This window comes from Pelodiscus sinensis, chromosome 3 (genome assembly GCF_052426305.1).
Source record: "Pelodiscus sinensis isolate ZL-2025 chromosome 3, ASM5242630v1, whole genome shotgun sequence".
Taxonomy (NCBI): Eukaryota; Metazoa; Chordata; order Testudines; family Trionychidae; genus Pelodiscus; species Pelodiscus sinensis.
Genome location: NC_143054.1, coordinates 147448458 through 147465398, shown reverse-complemented (window position 1 = coordinate 147465398; position 16941 = coordinate 147448458). Strand labels below are relative to the sequence as shown.

The following is a 16941-nucleotide window of genomic DNA, read 5'->3' as shown; positions in this document are numbered from 1 at the left end:
TACCATGATGGGATTTTGAAATCAAACAATCAACATTGTTGTTGGCACTTTACTTGCCCTTAGGTCATCATCAATAAAGGGCAGTTAACGCAGACTACGGGATGCACCTCCCTCCCATAGCGGGGAGGCACAATTAACATTGGTTTCCTTGGTACAGCAGGATGTAAGGCCGAGTGAAAGATGAGCTTGGAGCTGCTAAATACTATTGTATAGCTTTAAGCCGCTAGGACAAAACTGCAGTTCTGCTGCAGGGCTTGCTGCCTGCCAGTGCAGAGCGAGAATGCTGCAGCCTATATGGCTGATGAAGCAATGAGAAAATGGCTCAGTGGCAGCAGCTGCCTGCTCCTTTCATTCTCCTGCACTGGGAATAGAAGACACAAACTTGAGCAATGTATGGAGGCAAAGAGCAGGAAACTCTCTATGCAATTAACAGACTTGGTGAATGCCCACACTTCAGTGAACAATGTTTGGAAGGTAATGTCTATACGGCAGTGGGTCTGATAACCCTTTATCCTCTTCCCCCACTTGATTAGATTCTGTCCTGCTACACCATGCATTGGAACCAAAGAGAAAGGAGTCCTAATAAAAACTGCTTTTCAGAGAAGACAATGAACCAAATAAATCTGTTCACAAGTCATAGAATCATAGGGCTAGAAGAGACCTCAGGAGTCAAGTCCAGCCCCCTGACCAAGGCAGGACCAATCCCAACTAAATCAACCCAGCCAGGGCTTTGTCAAGCCAAGACTTAAAAACCTCTAGGGATGGAGATTCCAGCCCCTCCCTAGGTAACCCATCCCAGTGCTTCACCACCCTCCTAGGGAAATAGTTTTTTCTAACAGCCAACCTAGACATTCCCCACTGTAATATGAGCCCATTGCTCCTTGTTCTGCCATCCGTCACTACTGAGAACAGCCTCTCTCCTTCCTCTTTAGAACCTCCCTTCAGGAAGTTGAAGGCTGCTATCAAATCCCCCTCACTCTTCTCTTCTGCAGACTAAATAAGCCCCAAACCCTCAGCCTCTCCTCATAGCTCATGTGCTCCAACCCCCTAAATATTTTGGTTGCCCTCCGTTGGACCTTCTCCAATGCATCCACATCCTTTCTGTAGTAAAGAACAGTTTCTTTAAAATCCATACAGTTAGTGAAAAGAAGCAGAGGATGTAGATAGCAAAACTGAGTCTATGACAGTCAGTCAAAGATGGTTTGTGATCCTTGTTTTGGAATAAATCTAACTGTTAGAGCAATAGGCTTTATTTTCCAATTCAAAAACTTACAGTCATGAAAGAGAAACTGCCAAGCTTGACTAAGCAATTCTGGGATATGAAACAAAAAAAATCAGCATTTTGAATTAGAGTGATTACATCTCTCTTGAAGTAGAGATGTGTTTACTGGAGCATTAGACAAGCACTTGTTTATCATATATTATGCTCCATCAAAATAAGCTTTACTCATAAAGGCATATAATTTCATCTTGACACATAGGGCTTAGTACATAATGCCCATCAATATGACAAGGGGCACCCACCGTTATTTCCCATGAATAACACCATGTTTCAAGAACCAGTAGACATCCCATGTCTGATTTTGAGCTAGACCTGAAATCCAAAACCTCTGACAACTGGAGATGCGAAAGGTGATGGTTCACATTCATGTATTTTTTAAAAAATACTGCAAAAAATGTGTAGGCTTCTTATGCAAAGGCTCAGGTAGGTAATATACATAATCATCCTCTTCATGGATGTTTTGCAAACACATTAGGATCTGGGTGCCCCAGTATCAGAAAGATGTTTACAAATTTGAGAGAACTGAGAAACAAGCAACAAAAATGATGAAGAGTCTAAAGGAACTAACTCATGAACAAAAGCAGAACACAGGTAAAAACAATTAAATGGAAGTCTAAATATCTGGAAGAATTTCACTTATAGGCATTAGACTGGAAGAGGCAGTGACAGAATAATCTATGCCTTGTGCTATGCTTTAGGAACAATCCTCAACAAACCAGGCAAGAAGACAACAATGTTTGAATACTCTCAAGCCCAAAAAATGCTTCATAAAGGAAAGGTGACAATAGAAGGGTGTTCTGTATCATTCCTTGTAGGATGGCAGAAGAGGAACAGTTGTATAGTAGGAAGTTTAGACTTGAGATTAGACAAAGGTTTCTAACCATTAGAGGAGTGAAGTTCTGGAACGGCCTTCCAAGGGAAGTAGTGGGGGCAAAAGATCTATCTGGCTTCAAGATTAAACTAGAAGGCTGTGTCTAGACTGGCCAGTTTTTCCAGAAAATCAGCCACTTTCCCGGAAAAACTTGCCAGCTGTCTACACTGGCTGCTTGAATTTCTGCAAAAGCACTGACTTCCTACTGTAAGAAATCAGTGCTTTTTGCGGAAATACTATGCTGCTCCCATTTGGGCAAAAGTCCCTTTTGCGCAAAACTTTTGCACAAAAGGGCCAGTGTAGACAGCTGAGATTTGTTTTCCGCAAAAAAGCCCCGATGGCGAAGATGGCGATCGAGGCTTTTTTGCGGAAAAGCACGTCTAGATTGGCCACAGACGCTTTTCCGCAAAAAGTGCTTTTGCTGAAAAGCGTCTGTGCCAATCTAGATACTCTTTTCCAAAAATACTTCCGAAAAAACTTTTCCGTTAAAAGCATTTCCGGAAAATCATGCCAGTCTAGCCGTAGCCGATGGATTTATGAAGGGGATGGTTTGATGGATAACATGATCTTGGTAACTAATTGACCATTCATTATCAGTGGTAAATAGTTCAATGGAGGGATGATAGGACTTACTATAAAGAGCTTTCTGGGTGTTTGGCTGGCAAGTCTTGCCCACATGCTCAGGGTTTAGTTGATCACCATATTTGGGGTCGGGAAGGAATTTTCCTCCAGGGTAGACTGGCAGAGGCCCTGGAGGATTTTCGCCTTCCTCTATAGCATGGGGTACAGATCACAGCTGGAGGATTCTCTGCATCTTGGGGTCTTCGAACTATTTGAAGGCTTCAATATCTGAGATATAGGTGAGAGGATTATTCTAGGAGGGGGTGGGTGAGATTCTGTGGCCTGCACTGTGCAGGGAGTCAGACTAGTGGTCCCTTCTGACCTTAAAAGTCTATGAGCCTATGAATATATTTAAACTATGTAACAATTAAACACTAGGGAGCACACGAGGAAAAACAGGATTCAAATTAGGACCTCCTTTTTTCATCTGAATTATGAAATTTTGTTCCTTTTCTGTGCACTATTGCCAGTCAAAACACTTCCTAAAATTTCTCTCTGACATGTAAGTTGCTGTTTGTTTCTGCCAGATATGCTCTATAAGGTGTCACTGCACTGAACGACTTTAAAAGGAAATTATAATTATGGGGTTAGGAGCAAAATCTAGCATCAGCTTTCACTCAGCCTGAAGCCATTATATGCCAAGGGTATATAAAGAGTCCAGTAAAGCATAGCCATATGGTCAGGGAAGACTTCCTGTGGGTTGAGGACTTGGGGTCTTGTCCCTTCTGGCTTCAGTGCTTGCTGCACACCTGGGGGAGGCCATTAGGGAACCAGGGTCTGCCAGATTGCAATCCACGGTCCAAGTCAAACAGCTAAGATTTTCATGCAAAAGTGAAATACTGCTGCTCTCATGGATCACTTCCTTCTAGCTGCTGCTGTCAGGTGGATAAAGTAAAGCCACTGAATAGAAATTGAAGGTAAAATCTCAGACCTTCCAAGTATCCTGAGTCCCTTCTTTATGAGTCTAAGATACCACAGCCAGACACCTCAGGAAGCTGAACTCATGGAGAACTCCTTCCCAGGAGCTGAGAGCGTAGATCAGTTCAGCTCAGTATAGTAGAAAAATTCCTATTTTTAATTATTTTTTATATATAAACATTCTAAGTATTCAAGTCTTAATGTGCTAAGTCTTAAAACGTTTTATGATGTATATTCTGCCAAACCATTTTGAGACAGAAATAGACTTAGATTCTTATGGTCATTCTGTTCTTAATCTGAAGTATATATTGTAATATAGCATAGTAAAGGAATGCAGTGATCTGCTCCTTTAAAATTCTGTTTATCTACCCCTGTTTTATGTGAATGAGGAATGTGTGTATTAAAAGATAAGTGTCAAGGCCAACATCAGACCAGATATTCTAAGGAGGAACCAGGGACAGATGTAAAGGCTCTGGAGATCGCTGTATATCCCCATTGAGATGCAAGCAGTGGGCAGACTGAGGGCTCTGAAAAGGAAGCAAGCATCTATCAATTGGGACAAGATAGCTGTAATCAAAAACAGCATGATGAAACACTAGATAAAGAACAACCACCTAACATAAACAAGCACTTGTCAAAACAGCATGATCGTATGAAACTCACTTGTACCCCCATCACAATTCCCTCTAACATTTTCTATCCTTGGGCAGGTTGAATTTTCTTACATGTAACACCAATGTTGAGGTAGTGTGTGGATGTGCACCAAAAACAAACACACATACACACACACACACACACACACACACACACACACACACACACACACACACTTTCATTCCATATGTGTGGAAAAATATATTAAAATAAGGGATATTTAACAAGGAGCAATGTGTACAATATTTAACATAAAATTAATACAACAAAAATTAACACAAACCTTGGAGTACATGCATCATTATCCTAACAACTCAAGCTAGTAAACACACCAAAATGCATATTATCCACACACAGCTCAGCTTTAAGATGCTAAACAAACCTATGAGTCAACTAGAAATAATATTTGCAAGAAGAGCATGTCTAATACAATATTTACTGATACTGAAAAAGAGAATAAAAGGCATTCACTAAGATTTGTACAGTTTCTCTGGGGAATGTTTAGGATCCATGCTGTAAAAATAGGTAACATTTCTCCTAGTTTGAAATGTTCACCTTTCGTGTGTCACCAAATCAAAGAGTAGAAGCCCCAGAACAAATTAACACATGGCGTCAGGGTTTGTAGACAGATGCATGTTTCAAAGAGGCCATAAATAAGGTTTCATCCTAGAAAACAAAAAGCAACAAACCTAGTGCTTTCTACTTCTGACTCATAAGAGCCAGAACTCTACCACATAGCAAAGAACTGACCTTACTGCAATACAATACACCATGTATTACTTAGTAACACGGGATTTTTAAAAAGCATTAAGATCAGGTGGACATGCATCTGACGAAGTGGGTCTTTGCTCACGAAAGCTTATGCTCCAATACTTCAGTTAGTGCAGTGGTCCCCAACACGGTGCCCGTGGGTGGCATGGCGTCCGCTGGGGCATTTATGTGCACCCACCAAGTGCTTGGGGCCAGCCCCGCCCCGGGCACACGGTGAATGCGCGTTGCCAGTCCTGGGCATGCCGCACACGTGCAGCACTAGCCCCACACATGCAGCACTAGCCCCACACGCACGGGCAGCCCTGCTCCCGGACACGTGGCTCTGGGGGGCGCCGGCCCCGGGTGCGTGGCAAATGTGCGGCCCCACGCCCGGACACGCAGCTCTGGAGGGCGCCGGCCCGGGGCGCATGGTGAATGTGCGGCCCTGGGCGTGGGGCGAATGTGCGGTCCCGCACCTGGACACATGGCACATGGGGGGTGCTGGCCCCAGGCGTGCAGCAAATTGGTGGCCCCGCCCCCAGACGCACCGCACATGGGGTCATCGCCCCTGAGCACGCGGCACATGCATGGCCCTGCCCCCGGGCACGCGAGCGACCGGCAGCTCCAAAAGGTTGGGGACCACTGAGTTAGTGTATAAGGTGCCACAGGGCTCCTCGCCGCTTTTGCAGATTCAGACTAACATGGCTACCCCTCTGATATTAAGATCAGAGTTTCAGATATCTGCAACACTACAAAAAATTCTGTTAAAAGCATCCTTTTCTTTCTTACCTTAAGCCATTAACATCTTCATAAACTTTATTTGAAATGTAATCATGCAAATGTAATCATGCAAGGCACACACACATACCTTATGCAACCTGCTTTCCCCTCCACATCTTCAAATCAACTAGAGAGGACTGCAGAAAGTGAGTCAGACACCCCAGACAAACTGCCCCCAACTCCACCTCACTGCACAGATGCCAGCGCTCACCCACCCACTTTCCCCCCCCCCCATGTACCTATATGTAATCTGTTCCCCCCAGGCAAGATTGGGGGCTGGGATAAAATCCTGCTTCTCAGACTAGCTGGCACCTGCAGTCTAGCTAGGAGTCAGGACAGGATCAGCAGAAACAAATTATCCACACTCCCCCACCTCACCCCAAGACACACAGAACAAACAAAGTGATTGGGCAACAAAATAGCAAATGAAATTTAATGTTGACAAATGTAAAGTAATGCACATTGGAAAGAATAATCCTGACCATACATACAAAATGATGGGGACTAATTTAGCTATAATATTTCAAGAGAGATATCTTGGAGTCATTGTGGATAGATCTCTGAAAACATCCATTCAGTGTGCATTGGCATTTAAAAAAGTAATCAGAATGTTAGGAATCATTTTAAAAAAGAGACAGAGAACCCCATTGGCTGTATATAAAACCATGGTACACCCACATCTTGAATACAGCGTGCAGATGTGGTCACCTCATCTCAAAAAGATATATTGGCAATGAAAAAGGTTCAGAAAAGGGCAACAAAAATTATTAGGGGTTTGGAACATGTCTCATGAAAAGAGATTAAAGAGACTGGGACTTTTCAGCTTAGAAAAAGGGAGACTTAAGGGGAATATGATAGTGGTCTATAAAGTCATGACAGGTATGGAGAAAGTGAATAAGGAATTAAATAAACAGGTAGCAGGTTTAAAACAAAAGAAAGTTTTTCTTCACGCAGTGCAGTCAACCTGTGAAACTCCTTGCCAGAGGATGTTGTTAAGACCAGGACTTTAACAGGGTTCAAAAAATAACTAAATAAATTCATGGGGGTTAGGTCCATCAATGGCAATTAGCCAGGATGGGTAGGAATGGTGTCCCTAGCCTCTGTCAGAAGCTAAAAATGGATGACAGGAGAAGGATCACATGATGATTCCCTGTTCCTTTCACTCCCTCTGAGGCATCTGGCATTGCCCACTCTCAGCAGACAGGATACTGGTCTAGATGGACCTTTGGTCTGACCCAGTATCACCATTCCTATGTTCTTAAACTCCTCCCCTTCCCCCCCACCGCAATGCAGGCACCCACCCACCTCCTTTTTTCTCCCACCTACCCCATGCAGTCAGCCCCTTACCTCCCTTCTCAGCCCAGGGGGGTTGAGAAGACTGTTGGGTTTCTGCCTCTGCCTCTCTTTCTCCCTGCACACAGGACTCTCTAAACTCCCTGCCCCTCTGACTCCCTCTCCTTCCCGCCCCCCCCCCCCCCCGCCCCAGCCAATTAGTTACTCTCACACTCTCATTCGCTACTGTCCCCAGCCTCTTATTCTTTCCTTATCTTGCGTTTACCTGCTCTGGGAGCTCCTCAGTTTAAGCACGCAGGTAGCTCTGTTTAGCTGCTGCTTAGAGAAGCCACTCCCCCTGCCAGTCAGCTAAGCTCCCTGCCTGTGTGGGAGCTTTGAACCTTTGAACAGAGCTCAGAAAATAGCTGCATGGCTATGCAGGCATGCAGCTTACAGGGAACTTAAGAAGAAAAACTACTATAAAAAGGGACTGCTTTGCCTTGAAACTTTGAGTACATCCTGCCAAGATTGGAGCATCAGTCTGGAACAATAGAACCCCATTCCTATACCCAATCCTATACCCAATCAGTCTGGTTGGCCACCAGAGACATGGACCATAAGCTGGTAAATATAACATTGATTGGCGGGACATGTGTGTGTCTGTCTTTATAAGCATATGCTTTACTATTGGGCTACATCTAGACTGCTTTCTTCTACCCAAAGAAGATGTGCAAATTCAGAGCTAATTTGCATATCTTCTTCCAATCGCATTATTGGAAGAGTTTTTGTCAAAAAAAGCAGTTTTAGACACTGTTCTTTTGGGGGGAAAAAACCCTTTTTTGAAAGAACCATACATACAAAACCAACCCCTACAGAACCCCACTTGTTTTGCCTCTCCAGCATGACTGGGAACCATTAATAAATATTCTCTAAGAACGGTTATCCAGCCAGTTATGCACCCACTTTTAGAGTAGCCCCATCAGGTTGTATTTTTCTAGTTTATTGGTAAGGTCATGCAAGACCGTATCAAATTCTTTACTATAGATATGCCACCGCTACTTCCTTATCCTATTAAAGAAAGCTATCAGATTGGTTTGACATGATCTGTCCTTTACAAATCCATGCTGGCTGTTACCTATCACCTTATTATCTTCCAGATGTTTGCAGATGGATTCTTCAATTATTTGCTCCGTTATCTTCTTTGGCACAGAAGTTAAACTGACTGATCTGTAGTTTCCTGGGTTGTTCTGATTTCCTTTTTTATAGATTGGTACTATACTTACCTTTTTCCAGTCGTCTGGAATCTCCCCTGACTCCGATGATTTTTCAAAGATGATAACTAAAGGCTCAGTTACCTCCTCTATCAGCTCCTTAAGTATTCTAAGATGCATTTCACCAGGCCCTGATGACTTGCAGACATCTAACTTTTCTAAGTAATTTTTAACTTGTTCTTTTATTTTAACTTCTAAATTGACCCAATTTCCACCTTCTTGACAAAAACCGAAACAAAGAAGTGATTAAGCACATCTTCCATTTCCACGTTTCCAGTTATTGTTTCTCTCTCTTCACTGAGCAATGGGCCAACCCTGTCCTTAGTGTTCCTTTTGCTCCTAATATATTTGTAGAACATCTTCTTGTTACCCTTTATGCCCCAGCTAGATTTAGCTCATTTTGTGCCTTTGCCTTTCTAATCTTGTCCCTGCATACTCGTGTTGCTTGTTTATATTCATCCTTTGTAATTTGACCTAGTTTCCACTTTTTATACAACTCCTTTTTTATTGTTAGATCAAATAAAATGTCCAGGTTGATCCAAGTTGGTCTCCTGCCATACTTTCTATCTTTCCTACACAGTGGAATAGCTTGCTTTTGGGGCCTTAATAACGTCCCTTTATAAAACTGCCAACTCTTCAGTTGTTTTTTCTTAGTCTTGCTTCCCATAGGACCTTAACCTACCAGCTCTCTGAGTTTACTAAAATCTGCCTTCCTGAAATCCAGTCTCTATTTTGCTGTTCTCCCTTCTACCATTCTTGATGACCTTTCATTAGCTAGTAGAAACTAATGACTCACACAGGGACTCCATTAAACCTGCTAACACCACATTAAAATCCCAGGAGGGAGGGCAGAGGTCTACTACAGAGCATGTGTGCACCATACCCTTCAGAAAACTTGACACTACAGCGTAAGAAAAAACTGTTTTGTGGACCTAAAGATGGTAAACAGATATGCCCACTGAGTGTACTTTTATACAGTTAAACAAGTCCACATTATTTTAAATAGAGAAGGCAGTCCAAAACAAATGTAACATCTGTTAGGAAAGGGGAGATGTGATGTTCTTCTGACCAAATTTCCATTTGGCATCATAAGTAAGCAACTGACGAAGTGGGTCTTTGCCCACGAAAGAAAGAGTTACTCACCTTGTGCAATAACGGTTGTTCTTCGAGATGTGTCCCCATGGGTGCTCCACTCTGGGTGCTGGTGCGTCCTCGCGCCGGCGACTGGAGACTTTTTCTAGCTGTTTCTGCCGCGGCGCGCAGGTGCCGTGGCGCCCTCTAGTGTCGTTGGGACTGAAGGGCGCCTGCGCGCGCGTGGCTCCTCCGTTCCTTCTCTACCCGCCAGAGTATCAGGCTCCAAGCAGGGGAAGGAGGGAGGGTAGTGGAGCACCCACGGGGACACATCTCGAAGAACAACCGTTACTGCACAAGGTGAGTAACTCTTTCTTCTCCTTCGAGTGGTCCCCGTGGGTGCTCCACTCTGGGTGACTACACAGCAGTTGTCGGCTCGCGGAGGTGGGTTTGGAGCCGTGTGGTAGTAACTGTGGATAGCACCGCTTGTCCAACTGCCATAGAAGATGCTATCGAGGTGGAGAGAGCATAGTGCTGTGCAAACGAGTGGTCAGATGACCAAGTAGCAGCATTGCAAATGTCCTGCAATGGCACGTTACGGAGAAAAGCGGTCGTGGAAGCTACTGCTCTAGTGGAATGAGCTGTGATAAGTCCAGGTAAGTCTTTGTTATGTAAGGTATAAGAGGTCTTAATGCAGGATGTAATCCATTTAGAGATTCTCTGAGATGAGACTGCTTGTCCCTTAGATCTATCAGCATATGAGATGAAGAGTCTAGGCGAGGCTCGCCATGGTCTCGTGCGATCTATGTAAAACGCCAATGCTCGGACGTCGAGAGTGTGCCACACGGTGTGGATCGGTTCCGTGTGCGGTTTCGGAAAGAAGGCAGGTAAGTGTATGGGTTCATTCACGTGGAAGGGAGAGCGTACTTTAGGTAGGAACTTAGGGTGGGGTCGGAGTACCACCCTGTCCTGTAAAAATACGGTGTATGGAGGGGCAGCCATTAAAGCTGCAAGTTCACTGACCCTCCTACTGGAGGTAATGGCGACGAGAAAAGCCACTTTCATGGACAGATGAGACAAAGAGCAGGTCGCTATTGGTTCGAACGGGGGTTTTGTGAGGCTCTTGAGGACATGGTTCAGGTCCCAAATGGGGAATGGTGGTCGAACCGGAGGGAAGGTGTTCTGCAGGCCTTTGAAGAAGCGCTTGGTCAGCGGGTCAGCGAGAAAAGAAGAGCCTTGTAGGTAACGGTGGAAAGCCGCTATGGCCGCAGCATGGACCTTGATAGTACTGAGTGCTAGGCCGGAGTGTTTGAGAGAGAGTAAGTAGTCCAATAAGGTATGTATAGGAGCAAGATGTGGTGGGCTTGCATGGGTCTGAGCATACCATTGGGAGAAACGCGTCCATTTGTAGCGGTAGGTTTTCCTGGTGGAGCGTCTCCGACTATTAATTAGTATGTGTCTCACTTGTTCTGAACAGGCCGTTTCGGCATCTTGGAGCCATGAAGGAGCCAAGCGTGGAGCTTCAGCTTGGGGATGTCCAGGTGAAGGGTTCGACCGTGGTTTTGTGAGAGGAGGTCGCAATGTGGAGGGAAGGGATACGGTTCTGCTACCATCATCTTGAGGAGGTAAGGATACCATGTTCGTCTGGGCCAAGCAGGTGCCACCAAAATCACCCGTGCCTGGTTCGATCTGATCTTGTCCAGGACTCTGTGTAGGAGTGGGAGGGGGGGAAAGGCGTAGAGGAGGGAGGCGTTCCATGCGATGGAAAAGGCATCTCCGAGGGAACTTTTGCCCAGGGCTCCCCTGGAGCAGTAGAGGTGGCACTTTCGATTGTTCTTTGTGGCGAAGAGGTCCACTTCCGGTTGGCCCCAGTGAAGGAAGATTGGGGTCAGGGCGTGTCTGTCGATCTCCCACTCGTGCTGGTCCATGAACATGCGACTTAGGGCGTCTGCTGTGACGTTGAGTATTCCGGGAAGGTATACTGCGGAAGGGGTGACCCCATGTGAGAGGCACCAGGTCCAAAATTTGGTGGCTTCCGAGCATAGAGAAGGGGAGCGGGCGCCACCCTGACGGTTGATGTAATACATGCATGTGGTATTGTCCGTCATAAGGGTGATGGTCTTGTGGGCTATGTGCTGAATGAAGTATTGGCATGCATATCTGACTGCCCGTAACTCGAGGAGGTTGATGTAGAGTGTTTGCTCCACAAATGACCATTTGCCTTGGGCTGTGATGCTTCCCAAATGGGCTCCCCATCCCATGAGTGAGGCGTCTGTTATAAGCGTGAGAGTGGACGCTGGACGTTGAAAGGGGACGCCGTGTAGCATGTTTCGAGGGATTGTCCACCAAAGCATGGAATTGATAATGCGTGGTGGGATAGCGACGTGCTTGCCAATTTGGTCCCTGAAGGGTCTGTATACCGTAGCAAGCCAGGACTGAAGAGGTCTCATGTGGAGTCTGGCCAGACTGACGACGTAAGTCGTGGAGGCCATGTGTCCGAGGATTTTGAGGCAGTGGCGGACCGTGACAGTATGTACCGCTTGTATTGCTCGGACAAGGTCGCATATTGTCGCAAACCTGTGTTTGGGAAGAGTGGCCCTTGCTGTGATTGTATCGAGGAGGGCGCCTATAAATTCCAGTCTCTGTGTTGGGCGCAAAGTGGATTTTGCGTAATTTACGTGAAACCCGAGACTGAGTAGAAGGGCTACTGTGGTATCTGTCATGGCCTTCGCTTCGTCGAAAGACGCAGCTTTTATGAGGCAATTGTCCAGGTATGGGAATATTATGATGCCTTGGCGTCGAAGAAAGGCCATTACTACCGATAGGGTTTGGAGAATACCCTGGGGGCCGTCGAGAGACCAAACGGGAGCACTCTGTATTGGTAGTGTTGGGTACCCACTGTAAATCGTAGGAAGCGTCTGTGAGCAGGATGAATTGTAATATGGAAGTACGCGTCCTGAAGGTCGAGAGCCGAAAGCCAATCATGTTGGTCGAGTGCGGGAATGATAGTTGAAAGGGTAACCATCTTGAAACGGTGGTATGCAATGTATTTGTTGAGGCGCCTGAGGTCTAAGATGGGCGCCAACCTCCTGTCTTCTTCTGGGTTAGGAAGTACGTCGAGTAGAATCCCCGGCCTCGGAATTGTGTTGGTACGTGTTCTACTGCACCCAGTTGAATGAGGCGTGAAACCTCCTGCAGGAGTATGGCTTCGTGAGAGGGGTCCCTGAAAAGGGATAGGGTAGGAGGGTGGTTGGGCGGGGTAGAGGTAAAGGGGATGACGTAGCCAGATTGGACTAAGTTCAAAACCCACTTGTCCGAGGTAATGAGGGACCATTGGTGGAAAAAAGCTCGGAGGGGGTAGTGGAACTGTAGGGTAGCAGTTGGGAGGGTCGGCGGATTGGCTTCCTGGCTCTCGACCAGGCCTTCAAATCTGCTGCTTGCCGGCAGGGGGATGAGGTGTGGCATGTTGTTGACATTGCAGTCTACGACGGTGTGGTCTTTGTTTGCGGAAATCATACTTGGGTTCTCTCGGCCGTTGGTAAGGCTGGTATCTATTTCTTCTAAATGGGGGAGTATACATTCCTAGAGTCCTAAGGGTTGTACGGGAATCTTTCATGGAATGCAACACCTCATCAGTCTTGGATGCAAATAGGTTGGTGCGATCGAAGGGTAAATCCTCGACCTTTTGCTGAAGGTCCCTAGGGACGCCGGAGGCTTGTAGCCATGACATTCGGCGGAGCACTATCGCCGAGGCTGTGATTCGAGCGGCGGTGTCTGCCACGTCCATAGCGGACTGCAAAGCTGTGCGTGAAATGGTGAGGCCTTCCTGCATAATACTAAGCAGGGTTAGTCGTTTATGCTCCGGGAGATGTTGGAGGAGGTCCTGGAGCTTTGAGTAATTGGCATTATCATAATCTGCGAGCATAGCAGTGTAATTGGCCGCCCTAAGGAGCAATGTGGATGAAGAATAAACCTTTCGGCCCATAATGTCCACCGTTTTGTGGTCCCTGTCCTGTGGGGTTGTTCTTAGGTTAGGTTGTTTACCCTTGTGCCGAACAGAATCCACTACTAGGGAGTTAGGGGGTGGGTGGGTGAAAAGAAAGTCCATATCCTTTGGAGCGATGAAGTATTTACGGTCTGCTCTCTTATTTGTTGGTGTGATGGACGCTGAGGTCTGCCAGATATTGTCAGCTGGGTCCATAATGGCCTCATCCATAGGGATGGCAATTCTGGTAGCAGTTGGAGGTTGAAGCGTGCGGAGGAGTCGATATTGCTTGACCTGCACCTCTTGAAGATCTTTTTCCTGCGCTACGGCAACTCTTTAAACAACTCTTGGAACTTCTTTGTATCGTTTCCCGACGGCAGGGCATCGGTGGTGACCGCTTCGTCTGGGGAGGAGGAGGAATTGTGTAGCGGAGATCTAGTCTCGCCGTCACAGAGGGAGTCATGGCCATCTGAAGGAGCAGGAGAATTCGGCTCTGTGGCTGATGTGGTAGCAGGAGGAGAGGCTGGAGGTGGCCTAGAAATGGTAGAAGAGGGTCGATGGTGAGACCTCTTTGGATGTGGGCTCCACGGTTGCCATTGGGTGGCATATGGCGGTGGTGGATAGGCATACTGGTGTGGATACCATGGATGCGGAGGGGGAGGGTATGCATATTGAACCGCAGGCATTTGCCAGGATGGAGTTCTGTGAGTCGGGCTAGAATGTTGTGATGAGAACCTGCTTCTGGGTTCGGTGCCGATGCCACTAGCTGAACAAGAAGCAGCTGAGGAATGGTGCGATCTGGCAGAGTGGATAGAGGAAGCCGGGGATGGCGGTGCCGAAGAGGTGTGACTCCGCACCGGGGATCCGTACCGGCTTCGGCTTTGAGAGGGTGCCGAGCGGTGTGGTTTCAGTGGAGATGAAGGTGCCGACGTGCATCTCGGCACCGAAGTGTTATGAGATGGATTATCGGTGCGGGCTTTTTTCGGTGCAGAGCCCGGTGCTGTTAGGTGGTGCTTCGGTACCGAGCGCTCCATAGACGGCGCCGTCGGTGCCGATGACGGCTTAGGTGCCGTAGCGGTCGGTGCCGCTGATTTTTGTTTTGGCTCAGAATGAGCTCTCTTGTGCGGTGCCTGCGTCTTAGACCGCGGCGCACCGGAGGTTCCCGGCGTGTCCTCAGTGCTCAGCGGCGATGCTGAGGGCATAGCTGGGGCCGGAGGAAGTGCGGTTTTTGACACCGCAGAGGAAGAATGGGTAGGGGGTTGGTCCTTTTCCATACCCTTAGTCGGCTGGGGAGACGAGTCCTCTGAGGAGGGACGGAGAGATTTCTCGTACAAGAGAGTCGTCAGTCTATTGGCTCTGTCACGGCGCACCCTCTCTGTCAATTTAGAGAGGTGCTGGCACTTTTGCGTCTGGTGTGCCTCCCCCAGACACTTAATACAAGCAGAATGTCCGTCGGACGCCGGCATGGCATCCTGACATGTCTCGCAGCGTTTGAAGCCCGGCAAGCCGGGCATGAAGGGTTGGGGAACAAGCGGCGAACCGCAACAAGAAAAAAGAAAAAAAAAATTTTTTTTTTAAACTAGTTGGGGGGGTTTAAAAACTTGGATGATGAGGTAACTACGGGGTAAAACGACAAATTTAACTGTTCTCTTCCCACAGAAGTGGCAAAGAGAGGGCTCCGTCTGCTGCCGAGGACGGTAGAGAAGGAATTGAGGAGCCGCGCGCGCGCAGGCGCCCTTGAGTCCCAACGACACTAGAGGGCGCCACGGCGCCTGCGCGCCACGGCAGAAACAGCTAGAAAAAGTCTCCGGTCGCCGGCGCGAGGATGCACCAGCACCCAGAGTGGAGCACCCACGGGGACCACTCGAAGGAGAAGCTTATGCTCCAACACTTCAGTTAGTCTATAAGGTGCCACAGGGCTCCTCGCCACTTTTGCAGATTCAGACTAACATGGCTACCCCTCTGATACTTGACATACATGAATCAGATTTGCAACAAGCTACAGATGACAGTATTGTAATGGAAGCCCTTCTGCGTGTCTATCTGATGCCTTTTTTGTATCGAAATTGACTTCAAGTCATCCTGCATACCACAAAACATCTACAATTGATTAGTAACCTCTGACATAACTACAAACCTAGAGAAACATAACAATGCTTTGCCAATAAGAGAGTCCATTACCGTTCCTAGACATTCTGCAATAGTATCACAAGAGATTTCTCTTTGTTTACTCTGAGCCCCAAATTGACAAAGAAATGAAGGATGACACATTTGTGGTTTGAAACTTGCTGAGAAGTGCCAGCATCAGCCATCAAAGCAAGGATAGATATTCTGCTGTTTGAGAAATGATGGCCTCCCAAATGATGTTATGATCACAGAGCAGTTTGTAATAGCTGGGACTACTGAGCAGCTGAAAGAGTGAATTCTTTACTAAAAATTTTGTTTCTCAGAGTAGAAACCACAAGTGTATTCTGGGAGCCAGGTGGACTAAAATATGGATATTTGTGTCCTGAACACTGAGAGCTGAAAGCAAGTTTTGTGTATCCAAGCAAGGCTACAGTCACCATTCTGAATCTATATCAGTAACTCAACGGAATCTTCTCAGATTCAGAATTGCTTGCTATCCTTTTCTTCTTCTGGGAATCAGGGAAAATAAAAATAAAAGCCCTTTTTTCCACAACCTGAAGAGGATCCTCTTCTGTGGCTCCAAGAGATAACAGGAATTGGACTTTCTATTGCAGAAGCCTCTCATGAGAGGAATCCCTGGAAAGGGACAGAGAAAGTGAGTGGAGAGGAGGGATGTCAAATTAATGGATTATTCAGACTGCATAGTCTATCTTATCTGTTGTCATGTTGTTTGAGGCTTCCCAAAAACAAATCAGATGGTCTCCAAATAGGCTAGGGAATGGGAAAAAAATCCACAAGGAGTGACTCAGAACAGCTCTCAACAAGACTGTTAAAAGTGCTGCTTGTTGGAAAGTAGTAAATGCCATGATATAGCTGAGGATGAAGCAGAGGGGCTTCTTTTATAGAAGAGCTGCTTCTTCCTTAATGGGTTATAAAACAGAGTTTCTGCAAGCTGTCTTGGCCATGGTTGCTCTCTACACTGTTTTCTCTTCCAATGAGTGCACGCGCACGCACACACACACACACACACACACTCACTCACACAAACACCGCAAAAAAAAAAAAAAACCACCACCAAGTAGTCCTGTGGCACCTTAGAAACTAAGAGACCAAGAGAGAGAGAGAGAGAGAGAGAGAGAGAGAGAAAGTATCATGAGCTTCACTCAAGTTTATCTGAAGAAGTGCTTCTGTCCAAGAAAGCTCATGATACTAAATATATTTTTGTTAGTCTCTAAGATGCCACAGGACTACTTGTTTTTAAAGTTACTGACTAATGTTTGAGACTTCAAATGACCTTAAAATGGCATCAGAATCATAGAACACTAGAACTGGAACCTTA

At 46.4% G+C, this 16941-nt stretch overlaps 1 protein-coding gene across 8 annotated transcripts in view; it reads right to left on the bottom strand.

The window, feature by feature from the left end:
- HHAT (hedgehog acyltransferase) overlaps positions 1–16941 on the bottom strand; it is a 369064-nt gene that overhangs the window by 311410 nt on the left and 40713 nt on the right. The gene's annotated exons all lie outside the window — the stretch shown is intronic.